The following is a 15,531-nucleotide window of genomic DNA, read 5'->3' as shown; positions in this document are numbered from 1 at the left end:
TGGAGGTCCGGGGAGAAAAGCTCCGCATTACACAGTTTAGTTACAGAGAATATTACAGTGAATTATTGCAAAGCGTACTTTAGATAGGTACAATTAAGAAGAAGAAAGCAATTACAATTTCATTTTAGCATGAGAAACTGGCAATAGCATTTAACATACATAAAAGACGAAGAACAATAAGGAAGCAATTACATTTTTGCTTTAGCATGAATAACAGCCAATAACATTTAACATACAAAGTACAGTGTTGTTATTTACAGAGAGTACAAATTGCATCAGGTCAACTGGTCGGCTAGAGTTTAGAGTTAGACAGGGGAGTAAGGGGGGAAGGAGTGGTTAGGAGGAGTGAGGAGGAAAGCACAGTTGCATTTCCTAGTTGAGAAGAGATGGGAATGTAGCTGAGTTTTAAAATTTTCAAAGTCTTTGTAGGTCCTTAGGGAAGTAGGGAGGGAATTCCATTTTTTAGCTGAGGAAAATGATAGGAGATGCTGACCTGCAGGGCGGTTGGGTTTGTGGACAGAGATTAGGTTTTGGTGGGTAGATCTGAGAGTTCTGTGAGGAGTATAAGGTTGGAGGATGTTAGATAATGCAGGACACCTAGTTGGTTGAAATAATAATTTGTGAGCTGTGATGATTTGGAGGTAATCTAAATGGTTGGGGAGCTCAAGCCAATTTAGCAAATGAAGGGAAGCACAATGGTGAGAGGAGGCTTTGACCTTGGTAGCAAATTTGGAAGTCTTATTGTAACAGACCTCCACATATATATATATATATATATATATATATATATATATATATATATATATATATATATACATATATATATATAAGTCATTTTGTTTTGACAATTTATTATTGAATTTACAGATCAAACCATTAGTGTCTAAGAATAATATATTTTAAGAATTAGTAAAAAAAGAATAATTACAAATTATTATATTCACACAACACTGAGTGATGAAACATTTAATTTTAATTATATGTTTGAGGAAGCTTACTATTCATCAGATTTTAGAACTTTTGACGTGCATCGAAATTTTCTTTAATACTGCATTAGATTTTAAATGAAATATGACACAAATATTTGGATTTGCAATGAAACATCATATATTTCTTATCTGTGAAATAAAACAACTCAACTTTAACATATAAACCTTGCGAATCACTAAACATTACTGTACAAAACAGTGTAAAATATGTTTTTCAGGTAGCTGTGCCATCCACTATAACCAGATTTCCCAATTTCTGAATATTTTACATGGATGACTGCACAAACTTTGAGAAATGGAAAATGTTACTAAACAGGAAATTCACCTTGTCCCTCTTCTGAGTTCAGCAACCTTACAGTACAGACTAAGCTCTGATGTACTAAGTTATTGACGGCATGCACTGGTGATTAATCCTAAGTGATATCTTGATATCAAACTAAGAATTACACACTAAACCATAGATGAAAGTATGACATAGCAAAGGAGTTAGCTGCCACAGGTGCAAGCTGTTAGGGTATGTGATCATCAGTTGCTGATGGAGCAGAAGTGCAGTAAGGCTTCGTAAATGAATACCAGTAGTGCATTTATGATTATACTGAAGCCAAGTGTGTAGCAGCAAGTGTAACAAGGTGCTTGTTACACTTGTAACAAACAGTTTGCTGTAGTTGCAGAGGATGTTTGCTTGATCCTCAACATTAGGGTAAAGGGTGCCAGTCTGGAGAGCAGTCCTGTTTGACATGTTATGTACCTACTGTACTGCAATCAAGAGTAAGCTTCCTGAACATTTATGCTTTATTTCTATCTTATTAAGGATGGATTCATAGACATGGTCTGCAGTAAAACCTAACTGGTTTCTTGTACAAAATAAATTCCAGAGCCCTGTGTGATTCCAGGTATCTGGTTAGTACTCAAATGAGGGGTCCACAACATAGTCTGTGATTAATAAATGTGTGAATTATGCACTGTACTGTGGAGCAGGGCCAAGGATTTATGGGACCTAGCTGTGGATGTGAAGTGAAAAGTGATGCAGCCTAGCAATAAATGAGCAAATAATGGTAATGTTTTGCTCAGCATAAAATAAGGCATATCACAGTTATTTTTATTAACAGACTATATAAAATGTGTTTGTGAAAAGGCTGCGGCTGCACTTCCCTCTTTCTGTTTCATTGCACAAAGCACACAATTATACCAGTTCAGGCCTTCATTACAGTGATGCTAATAAGATGGATCAGTCAACTGTATCCCTATTAACATATATGGTAATGTGATGTCCTCTACAGTCATAGTCCATGAGTTATACACTTTATGGATCACTTTTGTCTATGGGTATGGCTGCAGTGAACCATACATGACAGCATTCTGCAAAGGGCAAGATCCATGTTATGATATTGGTTACTTCCAAGCTTCCTCTGCTGTCTACATGATGTCCACCAGACAAGACACAAATTATGCATATGCTGCATCTGTTGGGTGATATCTATGTGCATATCTCAGAATTAGGCAGTTACTTCCCTGCCACAGCTGCACATAGTGTGTGTGTTTGTACTGTGAACCCCAGTGTGTGACTTATCTATAGGTGTATCATGTCAGTTTGACGTTGGTGCATTTCTTGTTTATGACTCATAGCACATATAGCTCGTACAGCTACTTTATGTAACTATCCACTCTATTATGAACTTAGTGGCAATGTTTTTAAAGTACACTTAGGCAAAAAGAACTTAATGTTATGTTCTAGCATCACATTTACCTGTAATTTAGTCTCTTACTTTAATGTAATTTACATTAATCCATCTTTTAGTCTTAAAGATCATGTTTAAATGTACAAAACAACCTTTGTTTTTTGTATTAAAAAAGTGTTTGCATGCATCATTATGTTAATTTAACAGTATGGTAATTACATCACTCATTTACAATTACTTACCTACACTAATCCAGCATCCAGCAGTATTAGAGCTGGAATCCAGAATGATATAACCACTTTCTGCCCTCCTGTAAATATTAATGCTGTAAACAGAACTTACTTTGTTTAGTCTTCTCTCAGAAGGTATATTTAAATCTTTATTTTTATTTTTTTAAAGGCTTCAAAACACACTTTCCTTTTCATACAGAATGGTGGTCCCAAGCATAAAGATGCATATTAATATTTTTGTTTAAAATGAAAAGCAATTTTCACATCTTTAAACATGATCTTTAAGTGTGTGTGAATGAAAATACAAAATGTGTTCTGCCTTTGTAGGATGGGAGACCATTTGAATTCTTTTCATACTTTTTTTAGACAGTGCTAAACATATTTTTGCAGTCAGAGAAATGTTTCAGTAATTTTTCAACAGATGAAATTGTATACATCTTATGCTTACAATTTTTTTCTTTTAACATATGTATTGTGCCATAGTTATATGCCAAAGTTGTTGATGTAATTGAAAAAGCAGTTTTAAAAGGCATATGGTACATAGTAAAATCCACATAGTAGAGCCCTACATGCAACTTCACCAGAAATTTAATCAAGAAAATGCTGATAATGTATCAAAAACATTGGTGTATTAGAGCTGTTCTTTTAGCATATTGATCACAACAATGAGCCTCAATCACACCTAACAGTTTTACATCATGATGCTGCTGAGCTCCAGCCAGTGGGAGATGTAGCAGCACTGTACATCCTTACTTATATAGTGTATAAATGTCTACTGCTCTGTAACTATGGCTTCTGAGGCAAAAAATTATGAATAGCTGTTGCTGACATAAAAAGATGAATAAGTACCTGTTGGGAACATTATCTTTCTTCTGGGGAAGTCTGCAGTCAAAATATAGTTAAACAATAGGAAAACCTTCACAACCATAATAGGAAAAACCTTCTCCAGTGAACTGATTATTATTCCACCTGCAGTATGATGCCAGGTACAATGTCCAACTTTAAAGTTAAATGCAGTGGTACATTTCAAATCAAGCATTACTGGAGCATCAGGAAAATCATGTTTCACAGAGAATTCCTATTCTCTGGAACAGACTCCCCATCCATATAAATCAGAGTTCATCCTTATCCTTATTTAAAATCTATATTGGCCTGTTTGTTCATTTCAGGTTAAAATACATTCCCAAGCCATTCATTGCCTAAGAGGTGGGAGATGATTAAAAAGCCATCATTCTGGTAGTCAGAACTTTTTCTGTTTATGTTCTAATCCAATCCCCTGGTGGCTGACATGAAAACCTGCAACACAGCTGAATGCCCAAGGATGGCCCTCCCCAATGTGTGCATGCTTAAATCCATGCATCACCCAATATATGAATGTCAAAACTTGTAGTCCCCCATGTGAGGGTAAGATCTTAGGCATTCCACCATGGATACAATATTGAGGGACATCATTGTGCTCTCCATTCATGAATGTGAAGAAGACATAGCCTTAGCAGTGAGCTGCATTCTACCTTCACTATAGTTAATGCCTAAATGCAAGGTTAAAATAAGTGGCTTGAGCAAGTGGTTGGAATATTAGTGTCTGTATACTGGGATTCAATGTTTGTCTTCAAGGGATGAAATAGTTAACATACTCTCTAGCTTTGTCAAGGATGGCTTCCATTTGTTATCATTATTCCTTGCATACTGACTAAAAATTTTGCTACCTAGTGCCATTATTAGGTAGAGCTTACTTGAGGGCATCAAAACATAATGAGTTCCAATCCAGATAATATAAAGTTATCACTGTTAAATGCCAGAAGCCTAAACTACAAACTTTCTGAGTTGTAGGTCTTCCTCCCAGTATAGTGATGTCACTCCTATTCCAGCGTACAATGCATAATATACATTCAGATCCATCTGCAACTGGAGAGTATTACCCTAAATTGTTTCTAACCTGCTTGTTTATTGCAGGATTCCCTGTGATAAATGTTTGGAAATGGATGAATTTGGTATACTCCCATTAAAATTAATTATCACATTATAGGCAATTATAGAACCACCATGTGTGACCCCTTCAAAGTATATAGAATTCCCTAAGAAGTTTGAAAAGTTCACCATTGAACCACACATCTTTCTGATGGGTTAGAGATTATTCACACGCAAACTGGTAGGAATAAACCACCAACAGCAAACATGCCCAGAGATTTCTGGACATTGTAAATGCTAGCAAATTAATGAAATTGTCTTCTGCTGACCAGAGGTATGATCCTTCTTGATCTTGTCCTAACAAATGTTTCAGCCAAATCCATCACCATGATTCTTACCCCCTCCCTGCTCTACTCTGGCAATTGAACTGTGAAGTTCTGCATGAAAACCTGCATTATAGTTGCTAATAATTCCTATACAATTTGGACTGCTGCAAAACCAGTTGCTTATTATTTAGTGATCTTGTTAATTATCACAAATGGTTATACTTGTACATGAACTACTGTTTCTTCCTATTAGATAAATGCATTGCAGTATCTGTGCACCTGATGTAAGCATGATGGCAAGTTTAAAACCAATTCATATGTTGAACCTACCACATCAAAAAACTTTGTAGGGAGAACATGAAAATGTATCTGATCAACTCTAAATGATGTCCACTTAATTGTTATAAAAGAAATAAAAAAAAGACAAGTATATCCCTCATACTTATCAGCTAATTCAAGGCCAGCTATCAACTTAGGATTTTAACTGATTCAAAACAACAGCCATAATGCCTTTTGTCAGCTATATCAGGAAGCTTACATATAATCAACAGTTATGCACTGAACTTATCTCTAACAGTGCCTCCTTTCCTAACCATAAGGCCATTCCTAATATTCTTTTGACCATGTTTATTTCCAGATTAGATCTACCCACCCACATACCTATGTCTCCACTTCCCCATCTGCTCCTCTACTAAAAATCATATTGAATATAGTCCTTTTTTTCTAAAATTTAAAACACCAGCTCCTTGTGTCTTGCTAATTATTCTCATTGTCTGCTGTCATGTGGTAAGTCCCATCTAACAAAACCACTCCATCAACACTTCAGCCTGTCTTTGCCCTTATTGGAGGTGCTAAAGCCCTGTGGAAATTATAGGTCTTCTAATCTCTTTATATTAATAAGGTCATGGACCATGTAGCTGAACAAATAAACAGTGATATATGTTAACTTACATCTCAGAATACCCACAAGTATGGCTTTTCAGTAGGCGGGCCATGCCTGCTCATCCTGGATGAGCTATTCAGAATAGTTACTGAGGCCATAGATAAAGGGGTATACAGTCCAGACTGCATGGATCTTGATTGACCTTCAACACTATCCCCATGCTGGGAGTATCCAAAACTTGATAGCTTATTAATCCATTATGGTTTGGAGTATATGCTCTAAGAAAAAAAATATTGCTAGTTGTGTCCAACAGGGCTCTAACCATGCTCATCTCCTCTTTGGTATATGTATTTCAGACATGAAAGGTGATATCAAGGGACTATGGCTAAACAAGTTTTGTGATGATTAAAATGTTGGAGGTGATTATAAAATCCCATTCTGATACTCAAAATCTCCAGGGAGGGCTGCCCCAAACAAATGTTTGGTGGGTTAGTAATGGACTTCCCTTAATACTAAGAAATGCAGCATTCTCTCATTTGGCAAGTTTAGCATCACTACCACCTAACAAAACAAAAACATTTTACTTAAATCTAACACAGACATGAGGGACTTTAGTGCCTATGTCAGTAACAGATTCTTGTTTAGCCACATCTACTGAATGGAGACATTGAGAGCCAGTCAGCACTACTGGGTGATATGGTTGAGCTTGTCAGTGGTCTCGTACATCATAAGCTTAGTAAACACTCACAAGCCTAAATTTTCTGTCTGGAGGTTAGTCTTCTCTGAATCTGTAAGGAAATGTTTTCCTTTTTATTCATATCTCACAATTGAGCACAGAGATCAAGCAGGTGAGGCAGGAATGGGAAATTACTTTTAGAAGTCTAAATGAATTGCCAAATGTTTGGCACTTTAAATCCCTTGAAAAAATGTTAAATGGTATCTAATGGTGTTTGAAAAAAAATGAATTAATGCAGTCAGTGGCATCATGAAAGAAAGACAAAGGACATAATGAAATACATGTAATGAACATGTAATGGACTACATGTAAGAAAGGAGCATACTAGGCTAGCATCAAAGGCCAGTGGGATACAATACAGAGAAAAAAGTAACAGTAGAAAATAATATGCTTTTCCCTCTGTACAGTCTGACCAAATAGGAAGCGTTTTAAAAGAGGAAAAAGAGTTAGCATGGTAAACATCAGAATCTGTATAAAGATAGCCAAAGAGAAGGTCTTAATGTATAGTCAGTTGTTGGACTGGTGTTTTACTGAATTTTCATTTATGGAAATGCTGATGTCTAAAATGTAGCATTTCACCTAAGCATTTCTGTAAAATGGTATGCTTTGGTATCGGCAGACAAGCCAACTATTCCTCTTTGCTCTAAGTCAGTGTGTCTTTATGATATGCTTACATTAGGGAGGTGTTGGGATCCCCACCGCAGTGCTCAGGGTCATTTATAAATGTTTCTTCTGGAGAATGCGTTATACGATCTAGTAATAGGATACTGTTGTTTTTCATGGAAAATGTCTTATAGGATCTGGTAATAGGGTACTGTCATTTTTTTGTAGTTAGCCCTATGCCAATACTAACATGTACAATCTTGAGCGGAAAATCAAAGGTTTGCAAATAAAATTAATGAGGTACTTCAAGCAAGTCTATCACATCCAAATAGCATCTTATATTAAAACAGAATGTAATCAGCAGAAAACATATTTTCTGTGTAAAAAATAAACAGCATGACAGTGAAAAATGGATATACCCTAGAAAAGATAGTTCATTACTAGAACCATTATCCTGTGGAATTGTCAACATTTTGAAATGTATAATGCAGAGGTGGACAGAAGCATTATGAAGAAGAGGAGATGGTGTGATTGATTAGCTATTAGGTAGCAAGAAACTGAAACATATGGAATAAAATGGTCAGACTAGTCAGTATGCCTTATTTGCTATTTGCTAACATGTTTCTGCTTACCATACAAGGTTATTTTTGGTTAACATGATATGGCAGAGTATAGCCTTCTATTTGTTTTTCTTAACAGACATCATTGCTAAGTGAAGTAGCCGCTAACTATGATTTAGAGCTGTTGAGTACCATGCGACATTACAATCAGTTGGCATCAGTCAAACATTTAACTGTGCATAGTGTACATACATTTTGTGTGTGTGTGTGTGTGTGTGTGCGTGTGCGTGTGTGTGTGTGTGTGTGTGTGTGTCTGTGTGTGTGTGTGTGTGTGTGTGTGTGTGTGTGTGTGTGTGTGTGTGTGTGTGTGTGTGTGTGTGTGGTATTGTATGGTATGGTATGGTGAGTGAGTGTGTGTAAACACTAATCTCATAATTATGTTTTTTAAGAATATTGGAAAAAGTTACCTTCTAGTTGTGTGTTCGTATGGAAAATTCTTTTTTTGCTTATTCTTTTCTTAATTTTGAAAAAACTCCAATCTGTTATACCTTGGGTTTTCTTAATTTTCTAACTGCTGCCTGACTATATGGATTTTATGCCATGACATGTATATCCAAATATTTTAATCTTCATATACCTTTAGAATATTCAAACCTTTTTTTTTCATTTTAGGAGGACTCTCTACAGACATGGCATAACACTTAAGAACTCATTCCCAAATATCATGACCGTGATAGATGCTACCAATGTTATACAGAATATACAACAGTGAATGGCATAGACCATGATAGTGGTAAGTGGATATACAGTTTCCGTTTTAATTAAGCTTTCAACTGATAATCACAGGATGTAAACTGGTTAATAAACAGCACCGCCACTGCATTAATGTGCTTATTCATTTTTTTTTACTTTGCTGGTTTCACTGAAATCTTTGATTCATTGTTTTGAGTAGATGCCATTCAAACAAACAGTGTTATTACTTTCATGGATTCTCACAATTAAATATGCCTTTATTGATAGGCATTTACTTTGCTGTTCATATTGCAGTGCTATAATTATGCACAGTTGTCAATTCAGTAACACACAGAATAAGTAAACAATTCTTATCCCAGCATGACCCCCACCTCTGAAACAAACATCCAGTAGGTGTGGAGCATTGTACCACACTTGTCCACTCCAGGTAAAAACTACATAATTGGATATGTAGCTTCAGAATGTTCTGGTGTATCTTATATTGCCCTGTTTGAGGATGTGGAGAACTCCTGATATGGGTTACTGGAAGATTGTTTGCCTAGTAATTACCCATGACCCTAATGACCAAGATTCAGCTGTGCCACTGAGACTGCAAAGCATTGTTATTTTTTTAAGGATGGGGCATTCATAAAACTGCTTCTAATATGACAGGACATATTAAACAATATGTTTGTATACAAATATAAACAGTATAGTAATGTTACTTCTGTTTAATTTTAATTAACTTAATGCCAGCAGTGGCTCAGCATGCTTTAAAGAAATATCATTGTGTAGTGCATACATATTTCATAGTTGCTATTGAATGGATCAGAATACTTACTCACCCAGAGTAGAGAAGTGAAATGGAATAAAGTGATGGAAAGGGTACTAGAAAGTCCATATGACTATCTGCACATGAAGAACAAATTAAATTTTCTCTTTCTGTAAACACCTATCAAAATAAGAAGTGTAGGCAATTCTAAAGATTGTATTCATAGATAAGTGTGTGAAACATCAGAGAGCTAAGTACAGATGTGGGAGGCAGGGAATAGTGTGCACATAATAAACAAAATACTATATAATTAATAAGAACCGTGGTGTTGTGGTAGCGTTGTCACCTCACAGTCAGAAGCTGTCCGGTTTGATTCTCAGCTAGAGCGTCTTCTGCGTGGAGACATGCATGAATGGGCGTACCTTTGTTGAAGGTTGTGCATCAGGGCCGGTAACTGGGCACGTAAAAATCAACAACCAATCATTAGCGGACCGAAGTTCCGCTGTGGCGACCCCTAACCGGGAAAAGCCGAAAAGACACAGCAACAACAACAACAACGACGACAACATGTACAGAAGAACTGTGCTAGCAAATTTCAGGAGTAGCAGTAGAACAGCTCCCTACAACAGCTTACATGGTTGATAGTGTAACAGAAAGGTTAAGGCATGGCATCATATGAGAGTATCCCCTGGCACACAATGTAACAGCATACAGTTTCATCAACATTGATACAAGAAGGGCATTACAACTTAGCACAATGGCCAAAAGGGGGTCAATTTTGGTTTCACACAGCAAAATGCCAACCCTGCTCATTTTACAAATGGGGTGGAAATGGCTTATGCAAGTAAGTAAGAAAGGATGGAAGAGAAAGCAATAGTAATCATAAAGCATGAATGATTGGGATGAAGAGTATTTTTGTGAGATACAGTCCATTTTTTTCTCTTTTTCAAAAGAGAAAGATAAATGTGGAAAGTACTGCAGGATATTTGTGGCTGGAACAGAAAGAGCAGACAAGGTGAAGGTGCAGAAGAGAAAAACATGAAACAGAGATGTAGATAGTTCATAGCTGTGTACACACAAGAGATGGAGAAGACAGTGGCTGGACATGCATACAGAAAGAGGACAATGAACAAGGAGTATGGATTAATGCACAAAAAGGGAAGGAAACTAAGGTGGGCTTCCAGCTTAGTTCACAAAAACAGGCATCACTCACACCAGTCACCAATATCATGAATGGGTCCTGCAAGTCTCAAAGTTCTGCCAGTTACTCCAGAAGGTGGTCAGTTGCTGGCTCATCTCAGAAGTGACTATCTTCTTTAATACACAGCATTAGTTCTATAGGCTCCTCTGGCCCATCTCCAGAAGGGGACCATTCTGTTCTTGATAGACGCAACTAATGGACACTAACCACCTGGCCCCAGATGTTGTGGTTGGCAGATACAGAGGTAAATGCAGTTTCTTCTCTTATTTTCCAACAACTGAACCTGCAAAAGGGCAATACAGTTGAAAACAGGAACACAGAAACAGTGTTGTGCAAGTGCTCATTGGGACCATAACAGGCCTAGTCATATACACCTTTACGTGGACACACTTAAACATTCTTGCCACCATATAAAATTACTTAATTGTGTACCCACTTCCTAAATCAAGTGAAGTTGTACATGATAACCCTAATATAAATTTATGTTTATCCAACCTCAAGACTATTCTTAAAGACAGTCCAGTTAGTACTTTGCTTGATCTGTAGTGGTAATGTGTTAGATAGCCAAGGAATCAGCTGAGTAAAGAACCTATCCACCTAGTAAGTTCTGTTTAGTTGTTGATGTAAGTTTTGATTGCTCATATGGATGATTGTATAGCCAGTGGTTTTGCAAAAAAGTAGGAGGTCAGATAAGAATGGTCATTTCATGGTTCACAAGGTCACTTTGGAGCAGTCAATAAGCTATAGAGTACAATACAAGTTATGTTAATATATAAAGATTGTTGTAGGATTTAAGGCCTTTAATTTTCTTGGTAAAAAGTCATTGGGGTCTATCCAGTGGATTGACGTGCTTGGATTTCTACATGCCAGGGGAGACATTGCATTCAGTGATGAGTCTGGTAATGGTAGGGTGCAGTGATATGAAAAATTCTTTGGATCCTGAAGATATTCCTATGGAAATTAACTGAACCAGGCAGAAGGATGCCCTGACTGTGCTGTAAACATGATGACTGAGTGAGAGTGTTTTGGCCACATAAGTAACCAGGTGTTTAAGACTACGTGTTAGAAGGAGAGTACCATATGCAACATATTAGGTGGGAACAGTTTTTTGTGTGTGTGTTGAACACTACTGTCCTGCAATTTTCAGTGCAATATATATGAACATATTCCAGCTGGTTTTGAAGCAGTTTAGTATCAGTGAATGAACAACTAACAGTGCCCAGCTTGCAGCCATCTGCAAACGTGGTTAAACACATTTCATGGATATTATCTTGGAAATCTGAAAATACAAAATATGAGAAGGCCAAGTACTGAAACCTGCAGTACCCCACTCATTACAATTTTACATTTAGAGAGAGTACCAGCAACCTTCATTACTTTGGATCTGTTGAATAACTAGATTGCAGTCCAGTGGACAATGCAGGAGTTTACATTAAGTTTGTGTAACTTTTCAATAATTAAACAAATAACCCAGCAAAGCCACCAAGGAAACAACCAGTAAACCAATAAAAAACATTGGCCAAGCTCAAGATAAGCAGCATGCAGAGTGTCCATTGTCAGCAACCTCTGCAAGTGATCACTATCTACAGCCTCTATATGGGAAAATTCATGATACAAATGTATGATTAAAAGAAATTGTATTTGTACAGTAAGCTTCCACACAACACATTCACACTCTGCTGCCTGGAGAAGTGTTTATGCTTTCTGCAGCTGCCAACTATTTTAAGACATTGCTCTTCAGCATTGTGCAAGCTACAAAGTAATGGTATTAACCAAACAAATAAATGTTTATAGCACATCTCCGAGTCACTTTTATCTCCATCTACTTCCCATTTGAGGAGCAGGTTTGGGTGCTCCTTGTCATGTCATCATACTGATGACACACTTCTCCAAAACTGGTTATGCCAGTGACATCCATCAACACCTCTGCTTGGTCTTGCTAGGCATCACCACCCTTCAAGGGATAATAATTACACCCAATGAGGTGATTTTTAAAAATCCTGTACAGGAAGAACAGGAAAATCCTGTTCATTGCAGGACACTGTGCAGGAGTCCTCCATCGAACATTCTCAGAATTAATCATGGCCACTCATTTTGCCCCAACCATATGTTAATATATTTGCATTATGCAAATGCATAGAGGGAATATGCCTTTTGCCAAAGGGGGTATGCATTGCTAACAACTACATATATAGAGATAGTAGATTGTACACAAGAAGTGATTTTCATAATCTTTGTACTAACTTTCTGCTATTAGAGAAAAAGTGCCATTGGTAACTTGATCATCATGACTTACAACAATATGGCTGAGGGAGGAATTTGAGTAAAAGCTTTTTGGATGAAAGTTAAGGATGGAATTTGTCCAATAAAACATATTATCCACAATTATAGACATTGAGGTGGTTTCCAAGGAGACTGATATACATCTTGTATAGATAAAACTGAACCCCCATCACATTTTCATGATGCATTAATGTTTGGCTGTTTGTGGTTGGAAGGATGCCTTTACTACAGAATACCACAGAGTTGCCGTGACATATGGGGAAGGAGGTTATAAGTCCATACATGAAAACATGGGTATAATGTTATATGTAGGTGAGGCTGTGCCTTGTAGTAACTACAGCTGTTACCAGGTTCATATGGTTCATATAGAGTGCAGATTCTGGTTATGATGCAAGAAGAACAGAAAAATCCTGATCACCATGAGACAGCATGCAAGAGCCCTGCTTTTTTAACAGTTCCAGAAGAAATTAAACCAACTACCCTGTCATGTCACACAATTGTCTGCCTACCTTATATCTTTCAGGTCAAATAATCATTCACTTCTCCACTTTTCTTTCTACCTTTAAACATTATGGATAACTGATCAGTAATTATTCTTCTCAGCTGTCTATTATGACATTATCCCGCCTCTTCTCCCTACCTCCCTTCAGTATGTAGTCCTATTACAAAGCTTATTGCTTTGTAAATATTATTGCTCTACAGAATAATCTCTTTCTGAATATGTTCCATGTAACCTTAACATTCAGATATATGGTCTAATCTGTTTATCTGTTCTTTGTGTTGGAGACTTTTCTCTCTGGGTCTCAATTGAAAAGGGGTTCATTGCCCAGCTGGACCTTCCTAGTTAACAAATGGAAATAAATAAACAAATGAATGACTGAATGGTCATGTTCTTGCTACAGTGTAACATATATACCCAATATTTCTTTTGTCCTTAAAGTTATAGGAAACTATGTGGTCCCTGAGAGATAAAGTGCTTAGAAAAATTTACCAGCCAAGAGACTGAATGGTTGCAGCAAGCCCATCAAAAACATGGCATACGCCTTCCTGAATGATTGAATATTTTAAAAGAAATAAAAGAACTGGGGCAGGGATCTTTAGAAAAGGAAAGGAACAAATTACATATAAATAAATGTAATCTGTGGGAACAATACATGTATAATAATGCTCAAGAAACATGTAACTGCTTAATTCCTGGAGTTTAAGCAAGAAGCTCCACTCCCTCCAAGCAGTCCTCACCCTGGAGAATGCAGACATGTGCAGTTACTGAGATGTGGTTTAAAGCAGCAATGAGTACCTGAACCATGCAAGGTTTTAATACTTTCTACACATTTAGACCAGCAACTGTAGAGACATGGTCTAAAGGAAGGGGTGCCTCAATATACATCAGTAGCAGGCATATCTCTACGTTGGTTAAACAGGATGATGTGCTAGAGTTTCTCCATGTACAGATTACCATAAGCAAAGACACATACCAATTCCTAACAAGGTACTGGTCACCCTCTATGTTCCAGGAAACCCACATCTCAGACCTACTGGAGACACTCACCATTCATCCAAGTACCTTACTTATGGGGGACTTTAATTACCCCTCTATAGACCGTGAGTGCTGCAAGACCCCAAATTTGCAGGCACAGAGACTTTGGACTTTGTAAATACAAACACCATTAATCGCAAGGAACACAAAAATATTGGATCTGTTACCCACAAATATGGGAGAATGCTGCCCTCTCTGGTAAGATCAGATCATAAAGTGGTCTCCTTTCAAGTAAAAATCAGTTCTTCAATCCCAGTAAACCCTATAACAGTTAGGAACTGTTCCAAGGCAAACTACCTTTTATTACACAATAACCTCTCAAAATCCAAGCACCTATGCAGAAATGGCCACAAACTCTGTGCAACCACATCAGTCATAGCAATCCACCTTGGTAGAATCCAAAATTAAACAGGTTGTACAACAAAGGAAAAAATCATAGTTAAAATTCAGGATAATAGCACCAAAAAAGATAAAATCTCTCATAAAATGAAATGGACAATTAAGAGGGTTAATTAAGTCTAAGAAAGCCAGTTTTGAGGTATAGATAGCTTCCCTGGCAAGGACAACCATAAGAACTCATTTAATTATATCAGAAACCTCAAAGGCAGCACACTTTGTATACCAAACTGGTTCTAAAAGGAGCAGGATGATATAGAAAATATACTGGCCAACAACCTCTGTGCCAGATTTATCCCCAGCTCATCCTAACCAGCTCCCAGGACATACCATCTAACATAACCCCTCAAGCTATTAATGGGGGGCATGACCTAGCTTTGCTCTTTAAAGTCAAGAACACAGCTTCAATAGACCCCAGTAATATCTAAAGATGCTTCATAAATAGCTTGAAATATGTATGACCTGTCAGGGCCACTGCAGTCACAATTCAACTATAGCATATGAGTAGGCATTGTGCTACATGAATTGGGGACTGCAATGGTCACCTCTCTGCTCAAGCATGGTCCATCAGCAGATCCCAAAAATTACAGACCCATTAGTCTGGCAAGTCTCCTATGCAAAGTCATGGAAAGAATTATCATGGAAATGATTTACTAAGACATATGAAATCTTCAGTCACTACGCCCACTAAACCTG

At 37.2% G+C, this 15,531-nt stretch overlaps 1 long non-coding RNA gene across 1 annotated transcript in view; it reads left to right on the top strand.

Annotated features, from left to right (window-relative positions):
* Positions 1 to 15,531, top strand: part of LOC122799772 — a 694,326-nt gene that overhangs the window by 213,687 nt on the left and 465,108 nt on the right. Inside the window, exon 2 of the long non-coding RNA XR_006364504.1 lies at positions 8,587 to 8,707. This is a non-coding gene — a long non-coding RNA (uncharacterized LOC122799772). The remainder of the gene's footprint in view (positions 1 to 8,586; positions 8,708 to 15,531) is intronic.

Source organism: Protopterus annectens, chromosome 4.part0, assembly GCF_019279795.1.
Source record: "Protopterus annectens isolate FY-2018-M chromosome 4.part0, PAN1.0, whole genome shotgun sequence".
NCBI lineage: Eukaryota > Metazoa > Chordata > Ceratodontiformes > Protopteridae > Protopterus > Protopterus annectens.
Note: the sequence above shows the minus strand (reverse complement) of the source record. Positions and strands in the feature narration are given on the sequence as shown.